The sequence below is a fragment of the Triticum urartu genome, chromosome 4A, assembly GCF_056163025.1.
Source record: "Triticum urartu cultivar PI428250 chromosome 4A, HENAU_Tu73, whole genome shotgun sequence".
Lineage (NCBI taxonomy): Eukaryota > Viridiplantae > Streptophyta > Magnoliopsida > Poales > Poaceae > Triticum > Triticum urartu.
The window spans coordinates 396,312,942-396,327,497 of NC_141876.1; the positions used below are offsets into that span (position 1 = coordinate 396,312,942).

The 14,556-nt window shown below is 39.5% G+C and overlaps 1 pseudogene; it reads right to left on the reverse strand.

Annotated features, from left to right (window-relative positions):
* Positions 1–1,420: 1,420 nt before the first annotated feature.
* LOC147975953 (uncharacterized) lies at positions 1,421–5,504 on the reverse strand (annotated as a pseudogene).
* Positions 5,505–14,556: the final 9,052 nt, after the last annotated feature.

Below are 14,556 nucleotides of genomic sequence, written 5' to 3' on the forward strand. Positions count from 1 at the left end.
GCAGGCTTGTCATCCATCTTCCAAGGCATAGGTTCACCATCATAGAAGGATGATCGAGTCTCCGGAATCCTCGAATCTGCAGCCAAACTCATTCTTTTGAATCTATATTCATACTCACAGTTTTGGTTTTGCAGGTCATAGATTTGGGCTTGGAGGTGCTCGATCTTCTCATATAGCTTGAAGATGGCCTCCTCGGTGTTCTTGGCATCCGGCTTGTAGTTGTTAGTGAACTCCACGAGCATTGTGTCGCTAGCGTTGATTCCACGCTCCACCTCCCCTGGCACTTGAAAACTTGTTGCTCCATTGCTTCGAGCCTCGTCTCCATGCTTCCGGTTCGCTTTGGTCCCTCAACATCGCGGATGTGCAACAACCCATCACGCATCTCAATGGTTTGAGGGTGTCGCAGCACCTCCGCGAGGTAAGGGTTGATGACCTTCTCGAAGAACTTGTCCTTGGAAGCACTTGGGGACGTCATGATAATCTAGATCTGTCAGAAAAATAGCTCGAAACAAGAACAGAGAATAATTGCGTGATACGGGAGTCAAAACCTCTGGGAGAATATATTTTACTGACCAAGATATGTATCGTGCAAGAAAACGGAGTCCGGAAGGCACACGAGGTGCTCATGAGGTAGGGGGCGCGCCCACCACCCTCGTGGGGCCCTCGTGTCCTTCCCGGACTGCTACTTATTTTTCTATTTTTCTAAATATTCCAAAACGGAGAAATATTGCCTTAAAATTGTTTTGGAGTCGGTTTACTTACCGTACCACATACCTATTCCTTTTCGGAGTCTGAAACGTTCCAGAAAGTGTCTCTTATGTATTCCTCCGGGGTTACGGTTTCAATAATATTGGTTTCAACATTTATGGGATTACCTGAGATATAATGTTTGATTCTTTGACCATTTACCACCTTCGGGTTTGTGCCCTCGAAGTTGTTGATTTTTATGGCACCGGAACGATAGACCTCTTCGATAACATAGGGGCCTTCCCATTTAGAGAGAAGTTTTCCTGCAAAAAATCTTAAATGAGAGTTGTATAGCAATACATAATCACCTACATTAAACTCACGCTTTTGTATCCTTTTGTCATGCCATCTTTTAACTTTTTCTTTAAACAACTTGGCATTTTCATAAGCTTGGGTTCTCCATTCATCAAGTGAGCTAATATCAAATAACCTCTTCTCACCGGTAAGTTTAAAATCATAGTTAAGCTCTTTAATGGCCCAATATGCCTTATGTTCTAGTTCGAGAGGTAATGACATGCTTTTCCATAAACCATTTTATACGGAGACATACCCATAGGATTTTTGTATGCAGTTCTATAAGCCCATAATCCATCATCAAGTTTCTTGGACCAATTCTTTCTAGACCTATTAACAGTCTTTTGCAAAATTAATTTGAGCTCTCTATTGCTCAACTCTACTTGACCACTAGACTGAGGGCGATAATGAGATGCAATTCTATGATTAAAATCATATTTAGCAAGCATTTTATAGAAAGCACCATGAATAAAGTGTGAACCACCATCAGTCATTAAATATCTAGGGACTCCAAACCTCGGAAAAATAACTTCCTTAAGCATTTTAATATAAGTATTATGATCAGCACTACTAGTTGGAATAGCTTCTACCCACTTAGTAACGTAATCAACAGCAACTAAAATATGTGTGTATCCATTAGAGGCAGGAAAAGGTCCCATATAATCAAAGCCCCAAACATCAAACGGTTCAATAACAAGAGAATAATTCATAGGCATTTCTTGACGTCAACTAATATTACCAATTCTTTGACATTCATCACAAGACAAGACAAACTTACGGGCATCCTTGAAGAGAGTAGGCCAATAAAAACCAGATTGCAATACCTTATGTGCAGTTCTATCTCCAGCGTGGTGTCCTCCATAAGCCTCGGAATGACACTTGCGTAGGATCTATTCCTGTTCATGCTCAGGTACACAACGTCTAATAACACCGTCTACTCCTTTATAAAGATGTGGGTCATCCCAAAAGTAATGTCTTAAATCATAGAAAAAACTTTTCTTTTGCTGGTATGTGAAGCTAGGTGGTATAAACTTAGCAACAATATAATTAGCATAATCAGCATACCATGGAGTACTACGAGAAGTACTTATAACATTTAATTGTTCATCAGGAAAGCTATCATTGATAGGTAGTGGGTCATCAAGAATATTTTCTAGCCTAGACAAGTTGTCTGCAACGGGGTTCTCAGCTCCCTTTCTATCAACAATATGCAAATCAAATTCTTGTAGCAAGAGAACCCATCTAATAAGTCTAGGTTTAGCATCTTTCTTTTCCATAAGGTATTTAATAGCAGCATGATCAGTTTGAATAGTTACTTTAGAATCAACAATATAAGATCTGAACTTATCACAAGCAAATACAACTGCTAAAAGCTCTTTTTTAGTAGTAGCATAATTTCTTTGAGCATTGTCTAGAGTCTTACTAGCATAGATAACATTTAATTTCTTATCAACTCTTTGCCCTAGAACAGCACCTACAGCATAATCACTAGCATCACACATAATTTCAAAGGGTAAATTCCAATCAGGTGGCTGAACAACAGGTGCAGAGACTAATGCTTTCTTAAGTATTTCAAATGCTTCTACACAATCATCATCAAAGACAAATGGTATATCTTTTTGCAATAAATTAGTCAGAGGCCGGGGAATTTTTGAGAAGTCCTTAATGAACCTCCTGTAAAGTCCGACGTGACCAAGGAAACTTCTTATACCTTTGATGTCCTTGGGACATGGCATCTTTTCAATAGCATCAACCTTGGCTTTATCAACTTCAATACCTCTTTCAGAAACCTTATGCCCCAAGACAATACCTTCATTAACCATAAAGTGGCACTTTTCCCAATTCAAGACAAGATTAGTTTCTTCACATCTCTGCAAAACTCAATCAAGATTGCTCAAGCAATCATCAAAAGAGGAACCATAGATGGAGCAGTCGTCCATGAAAACCTCACAAATCTTTTCACAAAAGTCAGAGAACATAGCCATCATGCATCTTTGAAAGGTAGCAGGTGCATTACATAAACCAAAAGGCATACGTCTATAAGCAAAAGTACCAAAAGGGCATGTAAAAGTAGTCTTTGATTGATCTCTAGCCGACACAGGTATTTGAGAGAAACCAGAATAACCATCTAGAAAGAAATAGTGTGTATGTTTGCATAATCTTTCTAGCATTTGATCAATAAAAGGTAAGGGGTAATGATCTTTCTTAGTAGTTTTATTTAATTTGCGGAAATCAATTACCATCCTATAACCTGTGATAATTCTTTGTGGAATCAATTCATCTTTATCATTAGGAACAGCAGTAATACCTCCCTTCTTAGGGACACAATGGACAGGACTTACCCACTCACTATCAGCAACGGGATAGATTATACCTGCCTCCAGAAGCTTTAGTATTTCTTTTCTTACCACTTCTTTCATTTCAGGATTCAGACGTCATTGAGGATCACGAACTGGTTTGGCATCTGCTTCCAAATTTATTTTATGTTGACATAGAGTGGGAATAATGCCCTTAAGATCATCAAGAGTATATCCAATAGCAGCACGGTGCTTCTTTAGAGTTTTCAATAATCTTTCTTCTTCATGCTCTGAAAGGTTAGCACTAATAATAACATGATATATCTTCTTTTCATCAAGATAAGCATATTTAAGATTATCAGGCAAGGGTTTAAGCTCAAACAGGGGATCTCCCTTGGGTGGAGGAGAATCCCCTAAAATTTCAATAGGCAAATTATGTTGCAGAATAGGTTCCTGTTTAAAGAATACTTCATCTATTTCCCTTCTTTCATTCATGAACATATCATTCTCATGGTCTAGCAAATAGTGTTCTAAAGGATCACTAGGAGGTACGGCAATAGAAACAAGACCAATAATTTCATCCTTACTAGGTAATTCTTCCTCACGATGTTGTTTACTAAATTTAGAGAAATTAAACTCATGAACCATATCATCCAAGCCAACAGTAACAACATCCTTTGTGCAATCTATGGTAGCATTGACAGTATTTAAGAAGGGTCTACCAAATATAATGGGACAAAAGCTATCTTGTGGGGAACCAAGAACAAGAAAATCAGCAGGATATTTAGTTTTCCCACACAAGACTTCAACATCTCTAACAATTCCCATTGGTGAAATAGTATCTCTATTAGCAAGTTTAATAGTAACATCAATTTCTTCTAACTCAACAGGTGCAATGTCATGCATAATTTCTTTGTATAAGTCAATAGGTATTGCACTAGCACTAGCACCCATATCACATAAGCCATGATAACAATGATCTCCTATTTTAACAGAAATAACAAGCACGCCTACCACAGGTCTATGTTTATCTTTATCACAAGGTTTAGCAATTCTAGCAGTTTCACCTTCGAACTAGATAACATGCCCATCAATATTATCAGACAAGAGATCTTTAACAATAGCAATATTAGGTTCTACTTTAACTTGCTCAGGAGGTGTATAAGTTCTAATATTGCTTTTACGAACAACAGTTGAAGCTTTAGCATGATCCTTTATTCTAACAGGGAAAGGTGGTTTCTCAACATAAGAAGTAGGAACAATAGGATCATTATAAGTGACAGTCTTTTCTTCAACTTTAATAGGTGCAGGTACTTTTACTTCTATGGGAGGATGATATTTAAACCACTTCTCCTTAGGGAGATCAACATAAGTAGCAAAAGATTCACAGAAAGAAGCTACTATCTCAGAGTCAAGTCCATATTTAGTGCTAGACTTACGGAAAATATCGGTATCCATAAAAGATTTAACACAATCAAACTTAGGTGTCATACCTGACTCTTTACCTTCGTCGAGGTCCCAATCTTCAGAGTCGCGTTTAATTCTATCCAATAAATTCCATCTGAATTCAGTAGTCTTCATCATAAAAGAGCCAGCACAAGAAGTATCGAGCATGGTGCGATTGTTATCAGAAAGCCGAGCATATAAATTTTGAATAATCATTTCTCTTGAGAGCTCATGATTGGGGCATGAATATAACATTGATTTAAGCCTCCCCCAAGCTTGAGCGATGCTTTCTCCTTCGCGAGGCCAGAAATTATATATATAATTACGATCACGATGAACAAGATGCGTAGGGTAATACTTCTGATGAAATTCCAACTTCAATCTTTTATAGTCCCATGATCTCATATCATCACATAGCCTATACCATATCAATGCATCTCCCTTCAAAGATAAAGGGAAGACCTTCTTCTTAGCAACATCATCGGGTATACCTGCAAGCTTAAATAATCCACAAACTTCATCCACATATATTAAGTGCTCATCAGGATGCTTTGTTCCATCTCCTGTAAAAGGGTTAGCTAGCAGTTTTTCCATCATACCCGAAGGAAATTCAAAAGGAGTTTCATTTCCAATAGGTTCAGTAGGTTGAGGAGCAACTCTTTGCTCTACTGGATGGGGTGAAGATACCTCGAACAAGCCCCTCATAGAATTACTTTCCATAGTAACAAGTGATAGTAAATTTCAGCACACTATATAAATTTTTCCTTACCAAATTCCACCTACCAAAGGCGCTACACTCCCCGGCAACGGCGCCATAAAAGAGTCTTGATGACCCACAAGTATAGGGGATCTATCGTAGTCATTTCGATAAGTAAGAGTGTCGAACCTAACGAGGAGCAGAAGGAAATGATAAGCGGTTTTCAGCAAGGTATTCTCTGCAAGTACTGAAATAAGTGGTAATAGATAGTTTTGTGATAGGATAAATTGTAACGAGCAACAAGTAACAAAAGTAAATAAAGCGCAGCAAGATGGCCCAATCCTTTTCGTAGCAAAGGACAAGCCGGAACAAACTCTTATAATAGGAAAAGCGCTCCCGAGGACACATGGGAATATCGTCAAGCTAGTTTTCGTCACGTTCATATGATTCGCGTTCGATACTTTGATAATTTGATATGTGGGTGGACCGGTGCTTGGGTGCTATTATTACTTGAACAAGCATCCCACTTATGATTAACCTCTATTGCAAGCATCCACAACTACAACAAAAGTATTAAGGTAAACCTAACCATAGCATGAAACATATGGATCCAAATCAGCCCCTTACGAAGCAACGCATAAACTAGGGTTTAAGCTTCTGTCACTCTAGCAACCCATCATCTACTTATTACTTCCCAATGCCTTCCTCTAGGCCCAAATAATGGTGAAGTGTTATGTAGTCGACGTTCACATAACACCACTAGAGGCTAGACAACATACATCTTATCAAAATATCAAACGAATACCAAATTCACATGACTACTAATAGCAAGACTTCTCCCTTATCCTCAGGAAAAACGTAACTACTCACAAAGCATATTCATGTTCATAATCAAAGGGGTAATAATATGCATATAGGATCTGAACATATGATCTTCCACCAAGTAAACCAATTAGCATCAACTACAATGAGTAATCAACACTACTAGCAACCTACTAGCACCAATCCCGGACTTTGAGATAAGAATTGGATACAAGAGATGAACTAGGGTTTGGAGATGAGATGGTGCTGGTGAAGATGTTGATGGAGATTGCCCTCTCCCGATGAGAGGAGCGTTTGTGATGACGATGGTGATGATTTCCCCCTCCCGGGGGGAAGTATCCCCGGCAGAACAGCTCTGTCGAAGCTCTAGATTGGTTCCGCCAAGGTTCCGCCTCGTGGCGGCGGAGTCTCCTCCCGAAAAGTTCCTTTCTATTTTTTCTCATCAAAAGACCTCATATAGGAGAAGATGGACATCGGAGAGCCACCAGGGGGCCCACGAGGTAGGGGGCGCGCCCTAGGGGGGCGCCCCCCACCCTCGTGAACAGGGTGTGGGCCCCCTGGCCTTCATCTTTGGTGAGGATTTTTATTTATTTACTTTAAGATGTTCCGTGGAGTTTCAGGACTTTTGGAGTTGCGCATAATAGGTCTCTAATATTTGCTCCTTTTCCAGCCCAGAATTCCAGCCGCCGGCATTCTCCCTCCTTATATAAACCTTGTAAAATAAGAGAGAATAGCCATAAGTATTGTGACATAAAGTGAAATAACAGTCCATAATGCAATAAATATCGATATAAAAGCATGATGCAAAATGGACGTATCAGAGGGGACCCACGTGGGGTCCACGAGGCAGGGGGCGCGCCCAGGGACGTAGGGCGCGCCCTCCACCCTCCTGGGCACATGGTGGGTCCCCCTGGTGTGTTCTCAGTGCCAATAATTCTTAAATATTCCAGAAAAATCATATTAAATTTTTAGGGCATTTGGAGAACTTTTATTTTCAGGGTATTTTTTATTGCAAGGATAATCCAGAAAACAGACAGAAAATGTTATTTTTGCTTTATTTAAACTAAATAACAAAAAGTAAAAGGAGGGTACACAGAGTTGTGCTTTCTAACTTCATCCATCTCATGCTCATCAAAAGGAATCCACTAACACGGTTGATCAAATCTTGTTAACAAACTCATTTCGAATAACATGAAACCAGAGAAATTTCGAATAACGACTAGGTTACCTCAAAGAGGATATGCACGTCCCCAATAATAAGAATATCATATTTCTTCTTGACAGTAGGAAGAGGAAATTCAAAACCTCTAATAGTAATCGTTGAAATTTTTCTAATAGAATTGATACTGTGGACTTGAGGTTGTTTCCTCGGAAAGTGTACCGTATGCTCATTACCATTAACATGAAAAGTGACATTGCCTTTGTTGCAATCAATAACAGCCCCTGCAGTATTCAAAAAGGGTCTTCCAAGAATAATGGACATACTATCGTCCTCGGGAATATCAAGAATAACAAAGTCCGTTAAAATAGTAACGTTTGCAACCACAACAGGCACATCCTCACAAATACCGACACTATAGCAGTTGATTTATCAGCCATTTGCAAAGATATTTCGGTAGGTGTCAACTTATTCAAATCAAGTCTACGATATAAAGAGAAAGGCATAACACTAACACCGGCTCCAAGATCACATAAAGCAGTTTTAACATAGTTTCTTTTAATGGAGCATGGTATAGTTGGTACTCCTGGATCTCCAAGTTTCTTTGGTATTCCACCTTTAAAAGTATAATTAGCAAGCATGGTGGAAATTTTAGCTTCTGATATCTTTCTCTTATTAGTGACAATATCTTTCATATACTTAGCATAAGGATCCATTTTAAGCATATCAGTCAAACACATATGCAAAAAAGATAGGTCTAATCATTTCAGCAAAGCGCTCAAAATCCTCATCATCCTTTTTCTTGGATGGTTTAGGAGGAAAGGGCATGGGTTTCTGAACCCATGGTTCTCTTTCTTTACCGTGCTTCCTAGCAACAAAGTCTCTCTTATCATAACGTTGATTCTTTGATTGTGGGTTATCAAGATCAACAGCAGGTTCAATCTCTACATCATTATCATTACTAGGTTGAGCATCAACATGAACATCATCATTAATATTATCACTAGGTTCATGTTCATTACCAGATTGTGTTTCAGCATCAGAAATAGAAATATCATTGGGATTCTCAGGTGTGTCAACAGCAGGTTCACTAGAAGCATGCAAAGTCCTATCATTTTTCTTTTTCTTCTTCTTAGAAGAACTAGGTGCATCAACATTAAATCTCTAAGAATCGTGCTCAATTCTCTTAGGATGGCCCTCAGGATACAAAGGTTCCTGAGTCATTTTACCACCTCTAGTCATAACTCTAACAGCATTATCATTTTTCTTATTATTTAATTCATTGAGCAAATCATTCTAAGATTTAAGTACTTGTTCTACTTGAGTGGTAACCATATGAGCATGTTTACTAATGAGTTTAAGTTCACCTTTAACTCTAGACATATAATCACTCAGGTGTTCAATCATATAAGCATTACGTTTCAATTGTCTACCAAAATAAGCATTCAAGTCCTCTTGCTTAACCATAAAATTATCGAACTCATCCAAGCATTGGCTAGCAAACTTAGTAGATGGGATTTCACATTTATCAAATCTATAGAGAGAATTTACCTTTACTACCTGTGTCGGGTTATCAAGACCATGTATTTCTTCAATAGGTGGTAAATTCTTAACATTTAGCTTTAACACCTTTTTCTTTCATAGATTTTTTTGCCTCTTGCATATCTTCAGGACTGAGAAATAGAATACCCCTTTTCTTCGGAGTTGGCTTAGGAGTTGGTTCAGGAAGTGTCCAATCATTTTCATTGCTCAACATATTATTCAATAGCAATTCATCTTGATCAATAGTTCTTTCCCTAAAAACACAACCAACACAACTATCCAGATGGTCTCTAGAAGCATCGGTTAGTCCATTATAAAAGATATCAAGTATTTCATTTTTCTTGAGAGGATGATCAGGCAAAGCATTAAGTAATTGGAGAAGCCTCCCCCAAGCTTGTGGGAGACTCTCTTCTTCAGTTTGCACAAAATTATATATTTCCCTTAAGGCAGCTTGTTTCTTCTAAGCGGGGAAATATTTAGCAGAGAAGTAATAAATCATATCCTGGGGACTACGCACACAACCAGGATCAAGAGAATTAAACCATGTTTTAGCTTCACCCTTTAGTGAGAATGGAAACAACTTAAGGATAAAGTAATAGCGAGTTTTCTCATCATTAGTGAACAGGGTGGCTATCATTTAATTTAGTAAGATGTGCCACAACAGTTTCAGATTCATAGCCATAAAAAGGATCAGATTCAACCAAAGTAATTAACTTAGGGTCAACAGAGAAATCATAATCTTTATCGGAAATAAAGATAGGTGAAGTAGCAAAAGCAGGGTCATGTTTCATTCTAGCATTCAAGGATTTTTCTTTCAGCTTAACTAACAGTTTCTTAAGATCATATCTATCATTGCAAGATAAAAAGTCTCTAGCAGTTTCTTCATCCATAACATAACCCTCAGGCACAATAGGCAATTCATATCTAGGGGAGAATCTTCATCATCACTTTCATCAATATTATCAGTTTCAATAATTTCATTCTCTCTAACCCTAGCAAGTTGTTCATCAAGAAATTCACCTAGTGGCACAGTATTATCAAGCATAGAAGTAGTTTCATCATAAGCATCATGCAAAGCAGAAGTGGCATCATCAATAACATGCGACATATCATAATGAATAGCAGGAGTAGGTGTCGCAAGTTTACTCAAATCAGAAGGTGAATCAAGTGCAGAGCTAGATGGCAGTTCCTTACCTTCCCTCGTAGTTGAGGGAAAAATCTTGGTTCTTTTATCTTTCAAGTTCTTCATAGTGATCAGCAAATATAAATCCCAAGTGACTCAAAGAATAGAGCTATGCTCCCCGGCAACGGCGCCAGAAAATAGTCTTGATAACCCACAAGTATAGGGGATCACAACCGTTTTCAAGGGTAGAGTATTCAACCCAAATTTATTGATTCGACACAAGGGGAGCCAAAGAATATTCTCAAGTATTAGAAGCTAAGTTGTCAATTCAACCACACCTGGAAACTTAATATCTGCAGGAAGGTATTTAGTAGCAAAGTAATATGATAGTAGCGGTAACAGTGGCAAAAGTAACGATAGCAGTTTTGTTGTGATTGTAACTATAGCAACGGAAAAGTAAATAAGCGAAGATCAATATGTGAAAAGCTCATAGGCATTGGATCAGTGATGGATAATTATGTCGGATGCGATTCCTCATGCAATAGTTATAACATAGGGTGACACAGAACTAGCTCCAGTTCATCAATGTAATGTAGGCATGTATTCCGAATGTAGTCATACGTGCTTATGGAAAAGAACTTGCATGACATCTTTTGTCCTACCCTCCCGTGGCAGCGGGGTCCTATTGGAAACTAAGGGATATTAAGGCCTCCTTTTAATAGAGTACCGGACCAAAGCATTAACACTTAGTGAATACATGAACTGCTCAAACTACGGTCATCACCGGTAAGTATCCCGATTATTGTCACTTCGGGGTTAACGGATCATAACACATAATAGGTGACTATAGACTTGCAATATAGGATCAAGAACTCACATATATTCATGAAAACATAATAGGTTCAGATCTGAAATCATGGCACTCGGGCCCTAGTGACAAGCATTAAGCATAGCAAAGTCATAGCAACATCAATCTTAGAACATAATGGATACTAGGGATCAAACCTTAACAAAACTAACTCGATTACATGATAAATCTCATCCAACCCATCACCGTCCAGCAAGCCTACGATGGAATTACTCACACACGGCGGTGAGCATCATGAAATTGGTGACGGAGGAAGGTTGATGATGATGATGGTGACGGATTCCCCTCTCGAGAGCCCCGAACGAACTCCGGATAAACCCTCCCAAGAGAGATTAGGACTTGGCGGCGGCTCCGTATCGTAAAACGCGATGAATCCTTCTTCCTGATTTTTTTCTCCCCGAACATGAATATATGGAGTTGGAGTTGAGGTCGGTGGAGCGTCAGGGGGCCCATGAGGCAGGGGGCGCGCCTCCCACCCTCGTGGACAGGGTGTGGGCCCCCTGACGTTGATTCTTTCGGCAGTATTTTTTATATATTCCAAAAATATTCTCCGTTGATTTTCAGGTCATTCCGAGAACTTTTATTTCTGCACAAAAATAACACCATGGCAATTCTACTAAGCGTCGGTCTGGGTTAGTTCCATTGAAATCATGCAAGTTAGAGTCCAAAACAAGGGCAAAAGTGTTTGGAAAAGTAGATATGATGGAGATGTATCAGGTGCCCCCCTCAACAGCTACACACCTCGGTCGTATCGTCGTAGTGCTTAGGCGAAGCCCTGCGCCGGTAACTTCATCATCACCGTCGCCACGCCGTCGTGCTGAAGAAACTCTCCCTCGTCCTCAACTGGATCAAGAGCTTGAGGGACGTCATTGTGCTGAAGGTGTGCTGAACACGGAGGTGTCGTATGTTCAGTGCTAAGATCGGTTGGATCATGAAGACGTTCAAATACATCAACCGCGTTACTAAACGCTTCCACTTTCAGTCTATGAGGGTACGTGGACACACTCTCCCCTCTCGTTGCTATGCATCTCCTATTTAGATCTTGTGTGATCGTAGGAATTTTTTTGAAATACTGCGTTCCCCAACAGTGGCATCCGAGCCAGGTCTATACGTAGATGTTATTTGCATGAGTAGAACACAAAGAGTTGTGGACGATAATAGTCATACTGCTTACCAACAACGTCTTACTTTGATTCGGTGGTATTGCTGGATGAAGCGGCCCGGACCGACATTACATGACAGCGTTCCTGAGACTAGTTCCACCGACGTGCTTTGCACACAGGTGGCTGGCGGGTGTCTATTTCTCCAACTTTAGTTGAATCGTTTTTGACTATTGCCGGTCCTTATTGAAGGTTAAAAAAGCAGACTTGACAAAAATTCGTTGTGGTTTTGATGCGTAGGTAAGAACGGTTCTTGCTAGAAGCCTGTAGCAGCCATGTAAAACTTGCAACAACAAAGTAGAGGCCGTCTAACTTGTTTTTGCAAGGCATGTTGTGATGTGATATGGTCAAGACGTGATGATATATAAATTGTTGTATGAGATGATCATGTTTTGCTAAAATTATCGGCAACTGGTAGGAGCCTTATGGTTGTCTCTTTATTGCATAAGATGCAAGCGCCATATAATTGCTTTACTTTATCGCTATGCGATAGCAATAGTTGCAAAAGCAATAGTTGGCGAGACGACCATGTGACGACACATTGATAAAGATCAAGATGATGGAGATCATGGTGTCATGCCGGTGACGATGGAGATCATGATGGTACTTTGGAGATGGTGATCAAAGGCACAAGATGATGATGGCCATATCATGTCACATATTTTGATTGCATGTGATGTTTATCCTTTATGCTTCTTATTTCGCTTAGTACGGCGGTAGCATTATAAGATGATCCCTCACTAAATTTCAAGGTATAAGTGTTCTCCCTGAGTATGCACCGTTGCTACAGTTCGTCATGTCGAGACACCACGTGATGATCGGGTGTGATAAGCTCTACGTTCACATACAACGGGTGCAAGCCAGTTTTGCACATGCGGAATACTTGGGTTAAACTTGACAAGCCTAGCATATGCAGATATGGCCTCGGAACACCGAGATCGAAAGGTCGAATGTGAATCATATAGTAGATATGATCAACATAGAGATGTTCACCATTGAAAACTACTCCATCTCACGTGATGATCGGACATGGTTTAGTTGATATGGATCACGTGATCATTTAGATGACTAGAGGGATGTCTATCTAAGTGGGAGTTATGAAGTAATATGATTAACTGAACTTTAATTTACCATGAACTTAGTCCTGATAGTATTTGCAAGTTATGTTGTAGATCAATAGCTCACGTTATAGCTCCCCGTTAATTTTTTGTATGTCCCTAGAGAAAAATAAGTTGAAAGATGATAGTAGCAATGATGCGGACTGGATCCGTGATCTGAGGGTTATCCTCATTGCTGCACAGAAGAATTATGTCCTTGATGCACTGCTAGGTGATGGACCTATTGCAGGAGCAGATGCAGACGTCATGAACGTTTGGCAAGATCGGTATGATGAGTACTTGATAGTTTAGTGTGCCATGATTTATGGCTTAGAACCAGGACTTAAAAAACGTTTTGAACGCCACGGAGCATATCCAAGAGTTGAAATTGGTATTTCAGACTCATGCCTGAGTCGAGAGGTATGAGACCTCTGACAAGTACTTTGCCTACAAGATGGAGGAGAATAGCTCAACCAGTGAGCATGTGCTTAGAATGTCTGAGTACTACAATCGCTTGAATCAAGTGGGAGTTAATCTTCCATATAAGATTGTGATTGATAGATTTCTCTAGTCACTATCACCAAGTTACTGGAACTTCATGATGAACTATAATATGCAAGGGATGACGAAAATGATTCCTGAGCTCTTCGCGATGCTAAAATCGGCGAAGGTAGAAATCAAGAAAGAGCATCAAGTGTTGATGGTTAACAAGACCACTAGTTTCAAGAAAAGGGGAAAAGGGAAAGAAAGGGAACTTCAAGAAAGAATGGCAAGCAAGTTGCCACTCACGTGAAGAAACCCAAAGCTAGACCTAAGCCTAAAACGGAGTGCTTCTACTGCAAAGGATGGTCATTGAGTGCTTCTACTGAAAAGGGGCAAAGGAAAAGAAAGGGAACTTCCAGAAAGAATGGTCACTGGAAGCGGAACTACCCCAAATACTTGGCGGATAAGAAGGATGGAAAAGTGAAAGATATATTTGATATACATGTTATTGATGTGTACTTTACTAGTGTTCATAGTAACCCCAGGGTATTTGATACCAGTTTAGTTGCTAAGATTATTAACTTGAAACAGGAGTTGCAAAATGAACAGAGACTAGTTAAGGGCGAGGTGACGATGTGTGTTGGAAGTGATTCCAAGGTTTATAAGATCACCATAGCACACTCCCTCTATCTTCGGGATTAGTGTTGGACCTAAATAAATGTTATTTGGTGTTTGTGTTGAGCATGAATATTATTGGATCATGTTTATTGCAATACAGTTATTCATTTAAGTCAAAGAATAATTGTTATTCTGTTGACATG